We start from the raw sequence: 16111 nt of genomic DNA on the forward strand, positions 1-16111 counted from the left end.
TTTAGGGCACTCGCTACTCTTCCGAGACTAGAAACATCTAATAATTGGGCTTGAGATGAAGCAGTGCCTCCTAAAGCTCTTTGATCTTGAAGTGGTAGGTTTGTAAGATTATTCAGTATGCTGGCCTGCGCTACATGAGATGTACCCTCAGACTCAGATGAACCACCATCTTTAAAGTAATTGGGAAAACGTTTACTTGAGCAGAGATGGTGAACTACATGACACCCGTTACCTGTGCATGTTTTGTCCATATTTGGGCTGTGGACCACAGTCTCAAGGGCTTGAGGGGTAATCAAAGAGTAAATGTTACTACATCGTTCATCACCCCCCCTAGCCTTTTGGTTTGTTATCATGTTTAGGTTTTTGTAGCCTCTTTGATGGTAAATGCACCTCTAGAGGAATCAGGGCTCGTATCTCAGTGGGGCCTTTAGGTGTTGTGGAGACTGGCGCTGGAGAAGGGGATCTTAAAGTGAGTAACTCCAAATCAGTAATAGAGCACCAAGCATTTTCTACCGATGATTTAATGGGAGTACCCAGGAAACTTTCTGGCCCCTGACCCTCAGCTTCTAATACAATTTGGCTCCCATATTGATATTTCGAATGGCTCCCACTTACTTCACATTTATTTGGGAGGATTGGATTTGAGGAGCACCTTGGGCATCGAAATGGAGGGGATGGTAAACTCACCCTGGGCACTTATCGACACACCTTGGACCAATGGCCCAATTTTATCCCCTTTTTCATATATGATGCTACTTTCACTCTTTATTGGGGAAATGGGATAAGGAAGAGCTGTTTGATTCTTGGAGGTAGAGTATATCGCCTCCACTGGGTTCAGCAAGAAGTCAAATTTATAAGGTGTCTTTGCTGCCTTACCAAACATACGAGCAATGGGGGAATCAGGGTCTGACGTTCTTCCGCAATATTTTTTGTGTACTTTGACTTAGCTGATTGCAAGGTTGGAGATTTTTTTTTCCTCTTGTTTCTTTTTGCTAGTGGATTAGATGACCTCTCTTTCCTTGAGGGCATCCTCCAGGATAAGGAGAGTTAATTCCTTAGAGACTGTGATAACTGCCTTAGGTGGTTTGCAGGCTGGTAGTCTCTGGGGAAATTCTTGGTTGCAGATTGCACTACAATGTGCCACCTCACCTCAAACAGTCGAGAGGCACGAGCAGGCCGGGGCTGTAAGCGGAGGGGGATGGGAGGCTAGGTGGAGGCAAAGTTATGATGATATGATCACCTTTAAAACCCCCCAGTCGCAAGCTGCACCCTTTGGATAAGAGCCGCGTCCGCAATCACAACCTCTGGTGCTTGACGCCTAGCCAACTCCACACTTGGCACAAATTGCACAATCTAGGAACGCCTTTAAACCCTATCAGTCCACAAACACAGCATGAAGTAGGCTCAACGCAGGAAGACAGTTGATTTGCTGCAAACTCTGTGGTCTCTATGGTTTATCACCCCACACAACACACCGCTTACCTCGGCTCATCTCTGCTCACCTCTGTTACTCCATGCCAGGGAGGCCCCAAAAACCCTTGTGAGCTGGTGCTAGACAAGGAGGAGGGTGGGGTGGATGCGCGAACTCCTCCAAAATTTACCAATTTATTATTTTCAATACTTTTTCAAGCTCCTCCGCATCTGCCTTCCCATTGCAGGGAATACTGTGTCTTACCGGCAGGTGATTAGAGTAGTTTGGGCAGGTTACAATACTGCCAATACTGCTGATACCATGGACACTATGGCCACTGTGGTGCTGCCGTACCATGTTTAATCAAAGCCGCTTCAGCAGTGCAAATCAAGTCAATTGGACCTGTATGACGAGCGGGTGGACCAGGCGGGGAAGGAAAAACAGCGGAAGACAGGCAAGAGACAGCGGGGGCAATCCTGGGCTGGTTAAAGTTTGGCCTCTCAAAAGCCCCCCCACAGCAGGTAACTGGACTGAACAGTTGCAGCCGTTTGTAAGAGGGCCGCTATCTTTCCTCAGCCACAGCTCAAAATCCAACGCTGGAAAGCTGTGTCTGCAGCCCGGCAACTCAGCGACTCAGTGGCTCAGCAACGTAGCAGCTGGACCACTTCCTCCGCTCTCACCCTCCTCCACCACTCCTCCTCCTCTGCAGAGCTTCCGATTCTGGATTACACAACCGGAACACGTCCAGAGCACTGTAAGTGGCACTCTTGCTGTGAATGGATGATTATGTCAAACCAATGCCACTATTCAATAATATTTTGTGTCACACGCTGATGCCAGCCACTTTTGTGTTGTTTGCTGTGCTGTAACTTCATTCACCCTTACCATTGACTGAATGGTAATTGTTTTACTTCATGCTTGCAACCTTGGGTAATTACTTGCTAGTTTAGATGCACATAGGGTTCACATAAACTATTCCCATTGGCCTGTGTAGATTTGTCCAAGACTCTATGAAACACAATTCCCTTTATGTAGTAGGTAGTGTTTTTTAAATCAGAATATCCACCATGGTCTACTTAGTCCAATCATCAACAGACATACAACACACAGGTTGATGATAGTATATTTATTTACTTGTGTGTATGTATGTAACTGTTGCAGTTATTTCAGCCACAACCCCAACATTGTTTTAGAACTGTTTTAGAAAGGATGTCTGGACAGAGTCCATGAGGGATACATGTCATGAGACATGTGTAGGAGAGGAGTATTCCAGTGAGGAGAAGATCCAAATTGCCATTAGAGAAGGGAGGCCACATTGACAGCCCACAAATGGATAAGAGCAACAGATAGGTAATCGCAAAGTAGACAGTGCCTGATGACAAGGACAATGGCATGTTACTCAACACAGGCACAAGTGGAAACTGGTCAAGGGCCAAAGACAATGTTAAACAGAAGTTCTCTGCCTAAAGTGGGGAAATCCACGTATTTCTCCTCTGATGTGTGGAGTGCTTCCCCTGACGGTGGTGGCGTTTGTGCAGGAGGCATCTGAGACACACATACAGTAAGGGCTGAAGATGTGGCTCCCCTGTCCCCAGGAGCATTTGCCTGTGTTAACAAAGAAGGCAGTACAGCGCTAAGAAGGGCCTGCAGGAACGTCAGCCCAGCTACAATGTCACAGTGGAAGGCCCCCATTGTTGTAACATAAGAGTCCTACTTCCGCTCCCTGGGTTGTAGTGGAAACCTCACGGGTGTCATATGGGCTGTTATTGTTGCCTCTTCCTAATGACACTAACAATGTCAGCCAGGAAATGTTCCAAACTCCGGAGCTGAGTGTAGGTGATTCTAATTGCATCAGAGGTGTCCTTATTCAGACCGAGGCACCTACATACTCCCTCTAGGGTGCCAGCAAATGTCTCCATCCCCTCCCATACCTCATCCACCCACTGGCTCTCGTCTCCTACCGCTTGACGTTGAAATACAACCTGTGGGTCCCCAGAATCCAGAGCTGGCCTGGGACTTGCTGATGGGGTAGATTCGGTTTTAGGCAGCTCCTTTGGAGCCCGGATGATGCTGACTTCCCATCCAACTCACAGAGAAGGTGAAACAATGTAATACAAAATTTGCTGGAAAATGTTCTCATCCATGGGGGCCAGGATGGCATTTGCAGTAGGTTGGTTGTCCTGGACAAGCAGCTGGTCAGGAGAAGTTGATTCTTCCTCTGCAATAATATGGATATATGTCAATTTTGTTCAACGCTAGATGTTGAGAGTAGTTATCTGGCAGACATATAGGCCCTCATTACGACCCTGGAGGTCGGCGGTGATATGGTGGAAAGTACTGCCACCAGGCTGGCGGTACATTCCACCATATTGTGATATTGGCAGTTTGGCTGAAGCCAAACCGCCAATGTACCACACCGACCACCATGGCAGTAACGGCCGCCGGGCTTGAGATACCAATCTTCAGCCCAGCGACCGTCACTGTACCACCTGCGGGATTATGACCCCGCCTACCGCCATGGTTTTCGTGGTTCCCTTACTGCCACGAAAACCATGGCAGTAGGCACTATCAGTGACAGGGAATTCCTTCTCTGTCACTGATAGAGTTCTTTCAAATCCCCAATCCCCTCCCCAGAGTCCCTCCAGCACCCCCCTTCCTCACCAAACCCCCACCTACATTCACGCCCCTTCACACACGTACACATGCATACACACACCCACTCCCACATTAATCCATGCATGCATACATCCATTCACACGCACATCTGCACACACTTTCATACATACAAGCAGACACACATTTACAGAACACAACATACACGCACTCACACCTCCATACATGCACACACATTCAACACGCAACACACATCCGCATACACGCACGCACAAACATACACACACACACACAACAACCCCACCCACCTCCCCTGTCAGAGCACCCACTTACCTGTGTTTAGGGGGTCCGCCGTCAGGAGATGGGATGGGGCGCTGCTGCTAGCAGCAGTGTCTGCCAGCAGAACACCGCCAGGCCGTATTATTGGTAATAATACGGCTGGCATCGGTCTACTGGTGTGGCGCTGCTGCTGGCAGCAGCGCCACCTGACCGCCATCTGCCAGCATGGCCACAGACAAATTTCCGCCATCCTTCTGGCGGAAATCCAGCTGTGGTCATAATACGGCAGACAGTTGGTAGCCGTGGCAACGGTCTTTTGGTAGCCGTTGCCACGGCAGTAGATGGTTTTTACCACCACTGTCAAAATGAGGGCCATAATATTTAAACTCACTTACTTTCAGCTAACATTGATGTTTGGTACCTATGTGACTTGTATGTATTGAGGGGGAAGTGGCAATATATTTGCCTTTCAGATTGCAGTATCTGTGCAATGTTGTAGGAGGCTATCCTGGTTTGTAGTGGGTACCTTGGGTACTTACACCTTATACCAGGTCCAGTTATCCCTTTTTAGTGAAATGTAGTAGTGTTCTAGCAGCGTAAGCTGATAGAGGTAGCAACAGCAGAGCAGCTTAGGCTGAACTAGGAGACATGCAAAGCTAATGCAATACCACTTATAGTTACACGGTACTTATGCACAAGTAAAGACAATACTCAGTGTTACCAAAAATAAAGGTATTTATTTGGGTGACACAGTACCAAAAATATCTTAGAGACAATACTCCTTTTGGAGGTAAGTATTATAACACAATATATACACTAGACACGAAAATTAGACAAGTAAATAGTCATAGAACAATGCAATCAGTAGGAAATCCTATAGAATGTAATGGGAGAAAATAGGTATAGGGGCAACACAAACCATATTCTAAAAAAGTGGAATGTGAATCACAAATTCCCCCCTAGACAAGTGTAGTGTGTGCAGAATCGCTGGGAGAGTAAGAATACAGTAAAGGTAAGTAAATTACCCCACCCTAGAGCCCAGAAAAGCAGGAGTACAGTACTGCAAGTTTCCTTAGGACACACTGCACCTCGTTTTTGGGATTTTGCAGCAGCCAACCAAGTCTGCAACAAACAACTGCTGGATTATTGGACCTGAAGACCTGAAAAGGAAGAGGAAGAAGTCCAGAAGTCGAAAGAAGTTCCAGGAAGGAAAGGAGCCCCTGCCAACCCAGAAGAGGGTGCAAAAGAAGAGTCCCTGGTTAGATGAAGACTGCAGAAATGCACTGTAGGAAGATGCCAGCGGGTTCCTGCATAATGCAAAATATGTCCCACGGCGTGAAGAGCGTTGCAGATGAGATTTCGTGTTGGAAGGTGCCAACAAGCCTTGGCTACCACAAAAGTGTGTTTTTCATCGCAATGGCACTGGTTGGACCCAGGAGGGACCTGGGGGCCCCAACTCTGTGTGAGGAGGAAGAGGGGGCTCTCAGCACTTTAGAGAGCCCTCGGGATGCTAGCCAGCACCCCCAGAAGCTGCAGGATCCAGGTTCAAAGGAGGTGCAAAATGCAGTTGATGCAGCACAAAAAAAGAAGGACCCACGCTTCCGGAGAACAACTCTGTGAGTTGCTGGGGACCTGGGCCAGGCTGTGCATGAAGGAATTTTTCAAAGACTGCACAAAGGCCTCAGGAGGCGAAGAAGACACAAAACACAGGGGTACCGTTGTTCTCGGGGAAGGCAAGGTCTTACCTCCTCTAAATTGCGTCAGCAGGACTTCAGGACAGTCTATGTTGATGATGTCCACCCTCTATATCCTTAGGAGCATCCTCGTTGCCGTGAGAGGAGTCCCATGGTACTGGTCGTCGCCTTGGAAGGTGCCTGCTTGCAGCAGGGGAATGATTCAGTCACTCCACAGGAGATTTCTTTGGTTTTTCTGGTGCAGGATGAAGGCAGGTAGTCCCCAGAGTGTGCACACCATGGAAACTGTTGCTGACTTGGAGCTGAGGCTGCTGAAGAAAAGTGTCTCTTTTAGACACTTTGTTGCAGTTACAGCGTTTCTTGGAGCAGGCTGCGGTTGATCCGAGGTCAGAAGAGTCTGAAGAAGTTGTTGCAGAGGATTCCTGAAGGAAACTTGCAAGCAGAATCTGAAGAGAACCCACAGGAGAGACCCTAAATAGCCCTGAGAGGGGGACTGGCTACCTTATCAGGTATGGACCTATCAGGAGGGGTCGCTGACGTCACCTGCTGGCCTGGCCACTTAGAGCCATCAAGAGTGCTCCCACACCTTGCAAAGCAAGGTGGCTGAAGCCTGGGACACACTGGAGGAGCTCTGGGCTCCACCCCTGGCATGGTGATGGACAGGGGAACGGTCACTCCCCTTTCCTTTGTCCAGTTTCCCACCAGAGCAGGGGACAAGGGGACCCTGAACCAGTGTAGACTGGTTTATGCAAGGAGGGCATCATCTGTGCCCTTCAAAGCATTTCCAGAGGCTGAGGGAGGTCACCCATCCCCAGCCTGTAACACCTATTTCCAAAGGGAGAGGGTGTAACACCCTGCTCTCAGAGGAAATGCTTTGTTCTGCCTTCCTGGGATTGGGCTGCCCAGACCCCAGGAGGGCAGAACCCTGTCTGTGAGGTGGCAGCCGCTGTAGGTGCAGTGCAAGCAATCCTGGGGATCCATGGTGGAGCCCCCAGGATGCATGGAATTGGCTCCCCAATACCAGATTTGGAATGGGGAGACAATTCCATGATCTTAGACATGTTACATGACCATATTCGGAGTTACCATTGTGACGCTACATATACGTATTGACCTATATGTAGTGCACACGTGTAATGGCGTCCCCGCACTCACAACGTCCGGGAAAATGGCCCTGAGCTATGTGGGGGCACCTTTGATAGTGCAAGGGTGCCCTCACACTTAGTAATTTTGTACATAACCTTCAGCAAGTGGAGGTTAGACAAATAGGTGATTTATAAGTTACTTAAGTGCAGTGAGAATGGCTGTGAAATAGTGTGTGCACTATTTAACGCAGGCGGCAGTGGTAGTCCTGTGTAAGGGTTTGTCTGAGCTCCCTATGGGTGGCAAAAGAAATGCTGCAGCCAATATGGATCTCCTTGAACCCCAACGCCCTGGGTACCCAGGTACCATTTACTACAGACTTATAAGGGGGGTCCAGTGTGCCAATTGAAATTGGTAAATTAAGTCACTGGCCGACAGTGAAAAACTTAAAAGTAGAGAGAGCATAAGCACTGAGGTTCTGATTAGCAGAGCCTCAGTGACACAGTTAGGCACTACACAGGCATGCATATTAGGCCACAAACTATGAGCACTGGGGTCCTGGCTAGCAGGATCCCAGTGAGACAGGCAAAACACACTGACATATAGGTTTTTATCTATGAGCACTGGGGTCCTGGCTAGCAGGATCCCAGTGACACAGTAAAAACGCACTGACACGCACTCGCAAACAGGCCAAAAGTGGGGGTAACCATGCTAGAAAGAGGCTACTTTCCTACAATTGTTCACTTGCCACTGTGTGACAAGGGTGTTTGTTTGTGTCATACCACACATTGCAACACAGTCTGCTGACCTGCACTGCTAGTGTGGATATGTTGAATTAAGATACACACCCAGCTTGGTGATTGGCACTTTTTCATGACGGCTATGTCTAACATTTTCTCATGTATTCGATGCACTGCTGTACACATTGCACTAATATTGTCACAGGTCACCAGAGTACGTAGCACTCCCTGTGGTCACTACTCAGGCCACAGCTCCTGTAAAAGTGAACGGGGTTTGTTGATGTATTCAGTTTGATCCTGCTGTCAGCCTTACACAAGCCATATCATAGCAGTCTGACTTGTTGTGCTGTCAGGCATGCACATTGTGCATTCATGTGGCCAAGGTTCATATTGGTCATGTGTCCACACTGCTCTACACAGCTAGCAGCCTGCTACACTGCAGGGATGTGTAATTGTATGTACTTGCCATGGGTGTGCTATTTGTATAAACAGTGCCCAGTGTGTGCAAACTCTGAGGGATATATACAGTGAAACTGGGTAGATAGCTAGTTCTGACGCTCAGCCCATTTCATTGTTGCCAAAGTTTATTATCTTCTGAGTATCACACATTGTTAAACTCATCCTCACTCATTTGAACTTGTACATGACTCCTCAGGCAATCCTCATTTAGACGCAGTGACTCCACTTACAGAAGAAGGCCTGATCATTCATTGACTCATGTCATGCCAAAACCTACTTTTACATTCACCACTTCCAATTGCCTAACATGGCTGCATGTATTTGTGAGCTCTGTATCAGCCTGGATACAAATATGCGAATATTTTTGATAATGCATGACATGTACCTACCCAGGTTTGCCACACAACTTTACCTGTACTTCACAGCCTGAAACAATCACAGATTCATGCTCATAGTTATGGCAACCTAGCTCATCCTGTCACTTCTGAATTCACTATTTGTCACCCTCCTGCTTTGACATCTGTATTGTGGTACAATTTTTCTTTTTCCATCCCCTTCCTGGCATGTGCTGAATCTTCCCCCTGGTGCACATCACATGTTGGATGGAGTACACCTATGCCCTCTTCTACGTCATCCCTCCCAGCTGCAACAGATGTGTGTCATTATCAAACACAGCAACGTTTGTGTATAGCTCAGGCTAGCTTGCAGTACACACAATAGTTCACACCTTCTTGCTATGCACTATAACCTCAAACAATGTCATAGTTCAATGTGCTCAGCCACACTTACATTGTAGAGCACTACCAGGGGACAACCTGTCTCACACACCATCTATTATTTGACAAGACACCCAGCTCACTATTTTATGCATTACTTGCTTCACCTCCCAAGATATTTTATAAACCAGGATTGGCATTTGGAAACCACGGCAGGCTACACCTGGGTGATTACACCCCACACATCATGGCATCTGTGTGCTATCTAGTTTAATACTAGGGACTAAGGGACATATTGTGTTGACGTACCAGCAGCGCAGATTGCATACTCATATGCATCAGGCCGTACAAAGGCTATTTGCGTGCCTTTGGATGGCCTCACATATATGGAGTAAGGCAAGGCATTGAAAAATGGCTGCATTGCCTTAATCTGCATCAGGGGGTCATTCCATGGACATTGTGTTGGGTTTTTCAATGCAACCCCCATGGCTTTTGACTTATTCCCAGATTTTCAAAATCAGGTAAACAGGGACATGCATAAAAAATATGTGCCTTACCAGGGCAGGCATGACAGGGAGAAATTCCTTTGTTTCTCCTCCTTTTTGGTTCTTTCCATGTGGGCTACATTCTGCTGCACTGATGGAAAGAGGTAAATGCCTCCATAGATTGTTATTATGCAGGAAGGTATGCCTTCCTGCACAAAGACAATTGTGCATGCAACACAGGCACCCTTGCAACATGTTGTATGTGTGCGTGTGTTGACGCTAGGCAGCCTTAAGGGCACCAGTGCTGGAGGAAGGAACAGAAATGCACAATTATTTAACCTACACAGCATTTCTGCCCTTCTTCTGTGGTGCAGATCAGCACAGCATGGTCACTTGCTATACTGCCCTGGGCCAGTATTGTTGTACTTATGCCCTTTCGAGCATGGCTCAGCCCATGGTCCTATGTGCTGATACTTCACATGCCAAACATTTGACTCTCCTCTAAGGTGAGGAATTGATCCTCTGACACCCACATCCATTTCATTGATTTGCAGTCCAGATTTGGCTGCACTGCATCATGAGAAACTCACAGAAATCGACTAGCCTCATGGTGCAAGGGGTTATACATTATCCAAGTCCGGGTGTCAGGGTTCCTGTGTCCTGCTATGTTGTGGTATTTCAGTCCAGATCTTTTGCTTCATATTGTGTAACTTGTAGTTGTGGACACTGATTTTACACATTGCACAAAAATTGCAAAAACTCAACTTTGAAGCTGGACAGGTGCAGCACATAAACTGTACACATATAACGGATTTGGACTGGACTGTGCAACACTAGTGTTTTTCTTAAGTTACATTTCTATGATGTGTGACTTGACATGTGCCTTTCTCTTACACCCAGCGCAGTGAAGCAGAAAAAGGTAGCATGCTGTGCTGCAGAAACTGACATATTTGGTGATATTGTCCCTTGTTGCCACTTACCCTGTGTCTTGTTGGTTCTCATAGGTCGCATTGTCATACCCTTTCACTCCTGCCACCAACTTGGCTGGGATGACTGTTGCCATCTGCTCCTCCAAGAATGTCAGCTCCTCTTCTCCTCCGGTGCGCATGGCTGTCGTCAGGTTGCTGGCCAGCTTCTCCTTGGTCCTGCACTTGTATTGTGCTAGCGCTTCTTGCTGTCTGTCACTGTCCTCTTAACTTGCCCTACACTGTTGATTTTGTCCACTATGGACTTTCATATGACTCTTTCTTCCCAAATAGCAATTTTGAGTTGACAAAGAGTTGATGTTCATGCTTTGTCACCTCTGTTACTAGCATTTGATTCTCCTCCTCATTAAATTTCATCTTCCTCTTCCCCTAGGTCTCTGTCTGGATATCCTGGCTGGTGCTGGGTTTGTTGGGGCTGTTACCCTAGCTGCTGCTGCCTGCTCCATATTTTCCTTTCTGTGAATGAAATATATCATTTTTTGAAGGATTTCTGACACATTATACATTTGTAAGTGCCACATGGTTGAATTGCCATGCTTTATGTGCTGCAAATTAGCCATGCTTCACTTTTCAGCAAATGCGTCAGTTTTCTTTCCAACATTCTTTCCACAAATGTATCATTTTTTTCATGCAGCCTGCGACCTTAAGTCACGGTGTGCAATGCTGTAAATTCAATGCATCCATGGGGTAAAAAACTGTTGTACTGAAGCACAATTTTTTTGACACATCACTGCTGGAGCACAGTGAAGCATCACTTCTTGTGAACATGCCCCTCAGTGCATTCCTTTTCACAGAAGAACATTGAAAGCATCTTAAATAAGCAACCTAATACCAAAGACTTTAGAGAAGATGGTTTTACATCAGAATGGTACAAGCCTTTTTTGCTAGAGTTAAAGTCCACCTTAACACAATTATTACATCAGACTCTAAAATACTAGCTAAGGTCCTAAGAAGTCAATTAGTGCCAGATTTATGTGCTGGCAGTCGGCCGGACCTCCACCAGGGCGATGGAGTGAATTACTGTGTGGCCCTGATGTAGATGGCCAAATTTAGAAAGATCTGGCGGACCAGAAGGCACTTCTAGCATTGACAGGAACTGCGTCATGGTGGTCCCCCTCAATGCTTTGCAAGTTTGCCACATGGCTCTGTCAACGGGCCAGCTCCATACTGCAAACTTACTATGTTTTTTTTTATTTTCAAAAGCAAAGTCCTAAAGCAGGATTTTATTTTTGAAAATAAAAAATATATACTATCCTCCATGGTGGGAGGGCTATTGAGTACTTTTCAGTGTCCTTTACCACCAGGCTTTTATTAGCAGTGATGGACATTGAAAAATAGCTATACGGACGATCATCTAAATTATGTGGGGGGTTTTAGAAATGGGGTCTCTAGCTGGCAGTGGATTGCACCCTGTCCAAGTAGGGACCTTCACTCTAGTCATAGTAAGGGAGTCACACTGCTAAGATAACCCCACTTTACCCCTTGGAAGCTTGGCTCAAGCAGTTAGGCTTGTCTCAGAGGCAATGTGTAAAGTATATGTACATACACAAACACACAGTAACACAGTTTAAACACAACAAAAAGTCTCCATACCAGTTTAGAAAAATAGCCAATATTTAGCTGAGTAAAACAAGATGAAAACAGCAAAAATCCAACATACACAATCAAAATATCTCTTTTTTAAATGTTTAAGAAAGTCTTAATCCATTGGAATAAATGGATGTATCTCTTTCGCACACAGTATCTGGGATGCATCAAAAACAAAGACATTCTGGGCCACAGGGGAGCTGAGGTGCCAGAAAAGCAAAACGATGTGTTGGTTCCTCACTGCGCAGGGGAGGTGATGCATCGATTCTTTCCTCGGAGCAAAGGCCATGCATCGATTTTCAGACATGCAGCCTCGATTCCATACTGTCGTGCAGGGTCGATGAAAAAATAGTGCCCCGGGAATGATGCATGGCTATTCCAGACGAGCTGTGTTGATGGGATCGCAGTGAAACAGATGTTGTGTCAATTCTGCAGCAGCAAGACAGGTACTGTGTTGATTTTTCAGCTGTGAGACAGGTGCTGTATCGCTTCTTCAAGCGTGGCGGGTTGATGGGTCAATTTTCTCCTTCAGATCATCAGCTTGCACTTTCAGGGGCTTAGAGACTAGAGTTGGCACCACTTGGCAAGTTAGGGCTCTCAGCAGAAGAGCCCAGGCACTGGCAGATGAAGTCTTTGATGTCCCATAGACTTCCTAACAGGAGCAAACTCAGTCAAAGCCCTTGGAGAACCTTTGAAAGCAGGATGTAGAAAGCCAAGTCCAGTCCTTTCACTCCCAGAACAGACAGGCAAACAGCAGGCCAGCACAACAAAGCAGCAGGCACAGCAGTAGACCCTCCTACAGCATCCAACTCTTCTTCCTGGCAGAATTTCCTCAGACCAAGAGGATTCTAACTATGCGGTGTCAGACATCAAGGCCCATATTTATACTTTTTGACGCTAAACTGCGCTAACGCAGTTTAGCGTCAAAAAATTTAGCGCCGTCTAACGCCATTCTGAAGCGCCATGCGGGCGCCGTATTTATGGAATGGCGTTAGCCGGCGCAAGCAGACCGGCGCTGCCTGGTGTGCGTGGAAAAAAACCACGTAGACCAGGCAGCGCCGGCGTTGGGAAAAAATGACGTTAGGGCGTCTTAAAATGGGGCAAGTCAGGTTGAGGCAAAAAAATCGCCTCAACCCGATTTGCGCCATTTTTTTACGACGCCCAGACGCCATTTCATGACTCCTGTCTTAGTAAAGACAGGAGTCATGCCCCCTTGCCCAATGGCCATGCCCAGGGGACTTGTGTCCCCTGGGCATGGTCATTGGGCATAGTGGCATGTAGGGGGGCACAAATAAGGCCCCCCCTATGCCACCCAAAAAAAATTAAAAAATATTAAAAATTATACTTACCTGAACTTACCTGAATGTCCCTGGGATGGGTCCCTCCATCCTTGGGTGTCCTCCTGGGGTGGGCAGGGGTGGCAGGGGGGTCCCTGGGGGCAGGGGAGGGCACCTGTGGGCTCATTTTGAGCCCACAGGCCCCTTAACGCCTACCCTGACCCAGGCGTTAAATAGTGGCGCAAATGCGGGGTTTTTTGACCCGCCACCTCCCGGGCGTGATTTTTGCCCGGGAGTATAAATACGACGCATTTGCGTCGCCGTCATTTTTTTAGACGGGAACGCCTTCCTTGCATCTCATTAACGCAAGGAAGGCGTTCACGCAAAAAAATGACGCTATTTGCCCATACTTTGGCGCTAGACGCGTCTAACGCCAAAGTATAAATATGGCGTTAGCTTTGCGCCGAATTTGCGTCGAAAAAAACGGCGCAAACGGAGTATAAATACGGGCCCAAATATTTATACCTTTTTCTGTCTTTGATGTAGGCACACGTCAAATAGAAGTCTTTATAGTGCACAAGACCCTGCCTTCCCCTGCCCCGGCCCTAGACACAGTCCAGGGGGTTATAGACTGCTTTGTGTGAGGACAGGCACAATCCTATTCAGGTGCAAATGTCAGCTCCTCCCATCACTCTAGCTCAGGAATATCCATCAGCCTGGTGATAGACCATCAGGATATGCAGGGCACACCTGGGAGTGGCATGGAGGGAGTCTGCCTCCCTTTATTCTGCTCTGAAACCATTAGAATCATCTGTGGCGTACCCCAGGGCTCCAGCCCGACCCTCTTTAACGTTTACATGGCTCAACTCGCTAACATCGCCCTATTGCACAACCTCAACATCATCTCATATGCTGATGACACCCAGCTGATCCTCTCCCTCACCAAGGACCCCACCATCGTCAACACCAACCTCCATGAAGGAATGAAGGCCATCGCCAAATGGATGAAGAACAGCTGCCTGAAACTGAATTCTGACAAGATTGAGGTCCTCATCTTTGGCTCCACCCCCTCCGCATGGGACGACTCCTGGTGGCCGGCCACACTGGGAACCGCCCACCGACCATGCACGCAACCTGGGATTCATCCTGGACTCATGACTATCAATGACCCAGCAAGTCAACGCCATCTCCTCCTCCTGCTTCAACACCCTCCACATGCTTCATAAGATCTAGAAATGGATCCCCACTGAAACTAGAAGGATGGTCACCCAAGCCCGCGTGAGCAGCAAATTGGACTACTGCAATACCCTCTACGCAGGATCCATGGCCAAGCTCCAGAAAAGACTGCAATGCATACAGAAGGCCTCCGTACGCCTCACCCTGGTCATCACCCGCCACTGCCACATCACAGCCCACCTGAGAAACCTACACTGGCTCCCCGTCAACAAGAGAATCACGTTCAAACTCCTCAACCACGATAACAAGGCACTGCACAACACCGGACCAGAATACTTCAACAGCCGGCTCTCCTTCTACACCGCAACCCAACAGCTTCTCTCCACTGACCTTGCCCTCACCACCGTCCCATGCATCCACAGAACGACCACCGGTGGCAGATCGTTCTCCCACCTTGCCGCCAAGACGTGGAACACTCTTCCCACCCACCTGTGTCAGATACAGTACCTACTTACCTTGTGGAAACATCTCAAGACATGGCTGATTGAGCAGTAGCAGCCCCCCTCCCCTCAGTACCTTGAGACACACATGGGTAAGTAGTGCGCTTTAAAAATACTCTGATTGATTGATTGACTTCTGCTCCCTTTGTGTGACTGTCTAGAGTGAATGCAAAAACAGCCCAATTGTCATCCTGACCCAGATGTGTATTCAGCAGAGAGGTAGAGGCACAGAATAGTTAAGCAAGAAATTACCAATTTCAAATTCACAATTCAAAAACCAACTTCACCAAAAGATGTATTTTCCAATTATAAATTCAGAGACCCCAAACTACATCTCTCTACCTGCTTCCAATGGGAAACTGCATTTACATTTAAACTACATTTAAAACATATTTCAAGGTAATTCCCATATTACCATATGAGAGAGATCCCCAATCATCCCCACAATGCAGACAATCTAGTATTACAGTGCCAGCGTGCCTGCACTGGCAAATGGCAGCTCATTGTGCACCAGTGTAGAGGAATAGGACAGGAATACAATTTATTTTGTAAACATGGCATATTCCTGCCCTTTTCTTTTGACGCAGGGGAGTGCAGCAAGAAGGCTTGCGGTACTGCCCTGCATCACAAGATTGCAAGTGTGCCCCTCAGAGTAAATAGGATGGACAGTAACAGTTCCATGGAACATTGTGGGCTAAAAGGAGGGAGCAGGTGCATGCACACAGACATTGAAGGTCAGGGGGAAGGAGAGTAGGAGAAGCAAGCTATGTACAGAGATTAAAACAAAAAGAACAGATGATGGACTGAATGCTGAACAAATAGTCTCCTCCTGTCACAGGGTTTAATTCATTGTTTTTTTGTCACCATGCCACCTGAGTTTGGACCCAGTCATATGCAAATCAGTCTTGACCCTATTCCCCATGCGAACAGCCCAGCCTGAACTGCCAGGCCAGGTCCTCCCTGGACTGGATAAAAGTTTTGTGAAACCAGTTTCAGGGTATCACCCTTCCTCAGGCAGGCTAGCTTTAATATACTGGCACGGTGAACATGGGACCCACGTCTGGGCATACCCTTCCCACTTAGGGCAATAGCATGCTGAACAACC

The sequence above is a fragment of the Pleurodeles waltl genome, chromosome 1_2 (genome assembly GCF_031143425.1).
Source record: "Pleurodeles waltl isolate 20211129_DDA chromosome 1_2, aPleWal1.hap1.20221129, whole genome shotgun sequence".
NCBI lineage: Eukaryota > Metazoa > Chordata > Amphibia > Caudata > Salamandridae > Pleurodeles > Pleurodeles waltl.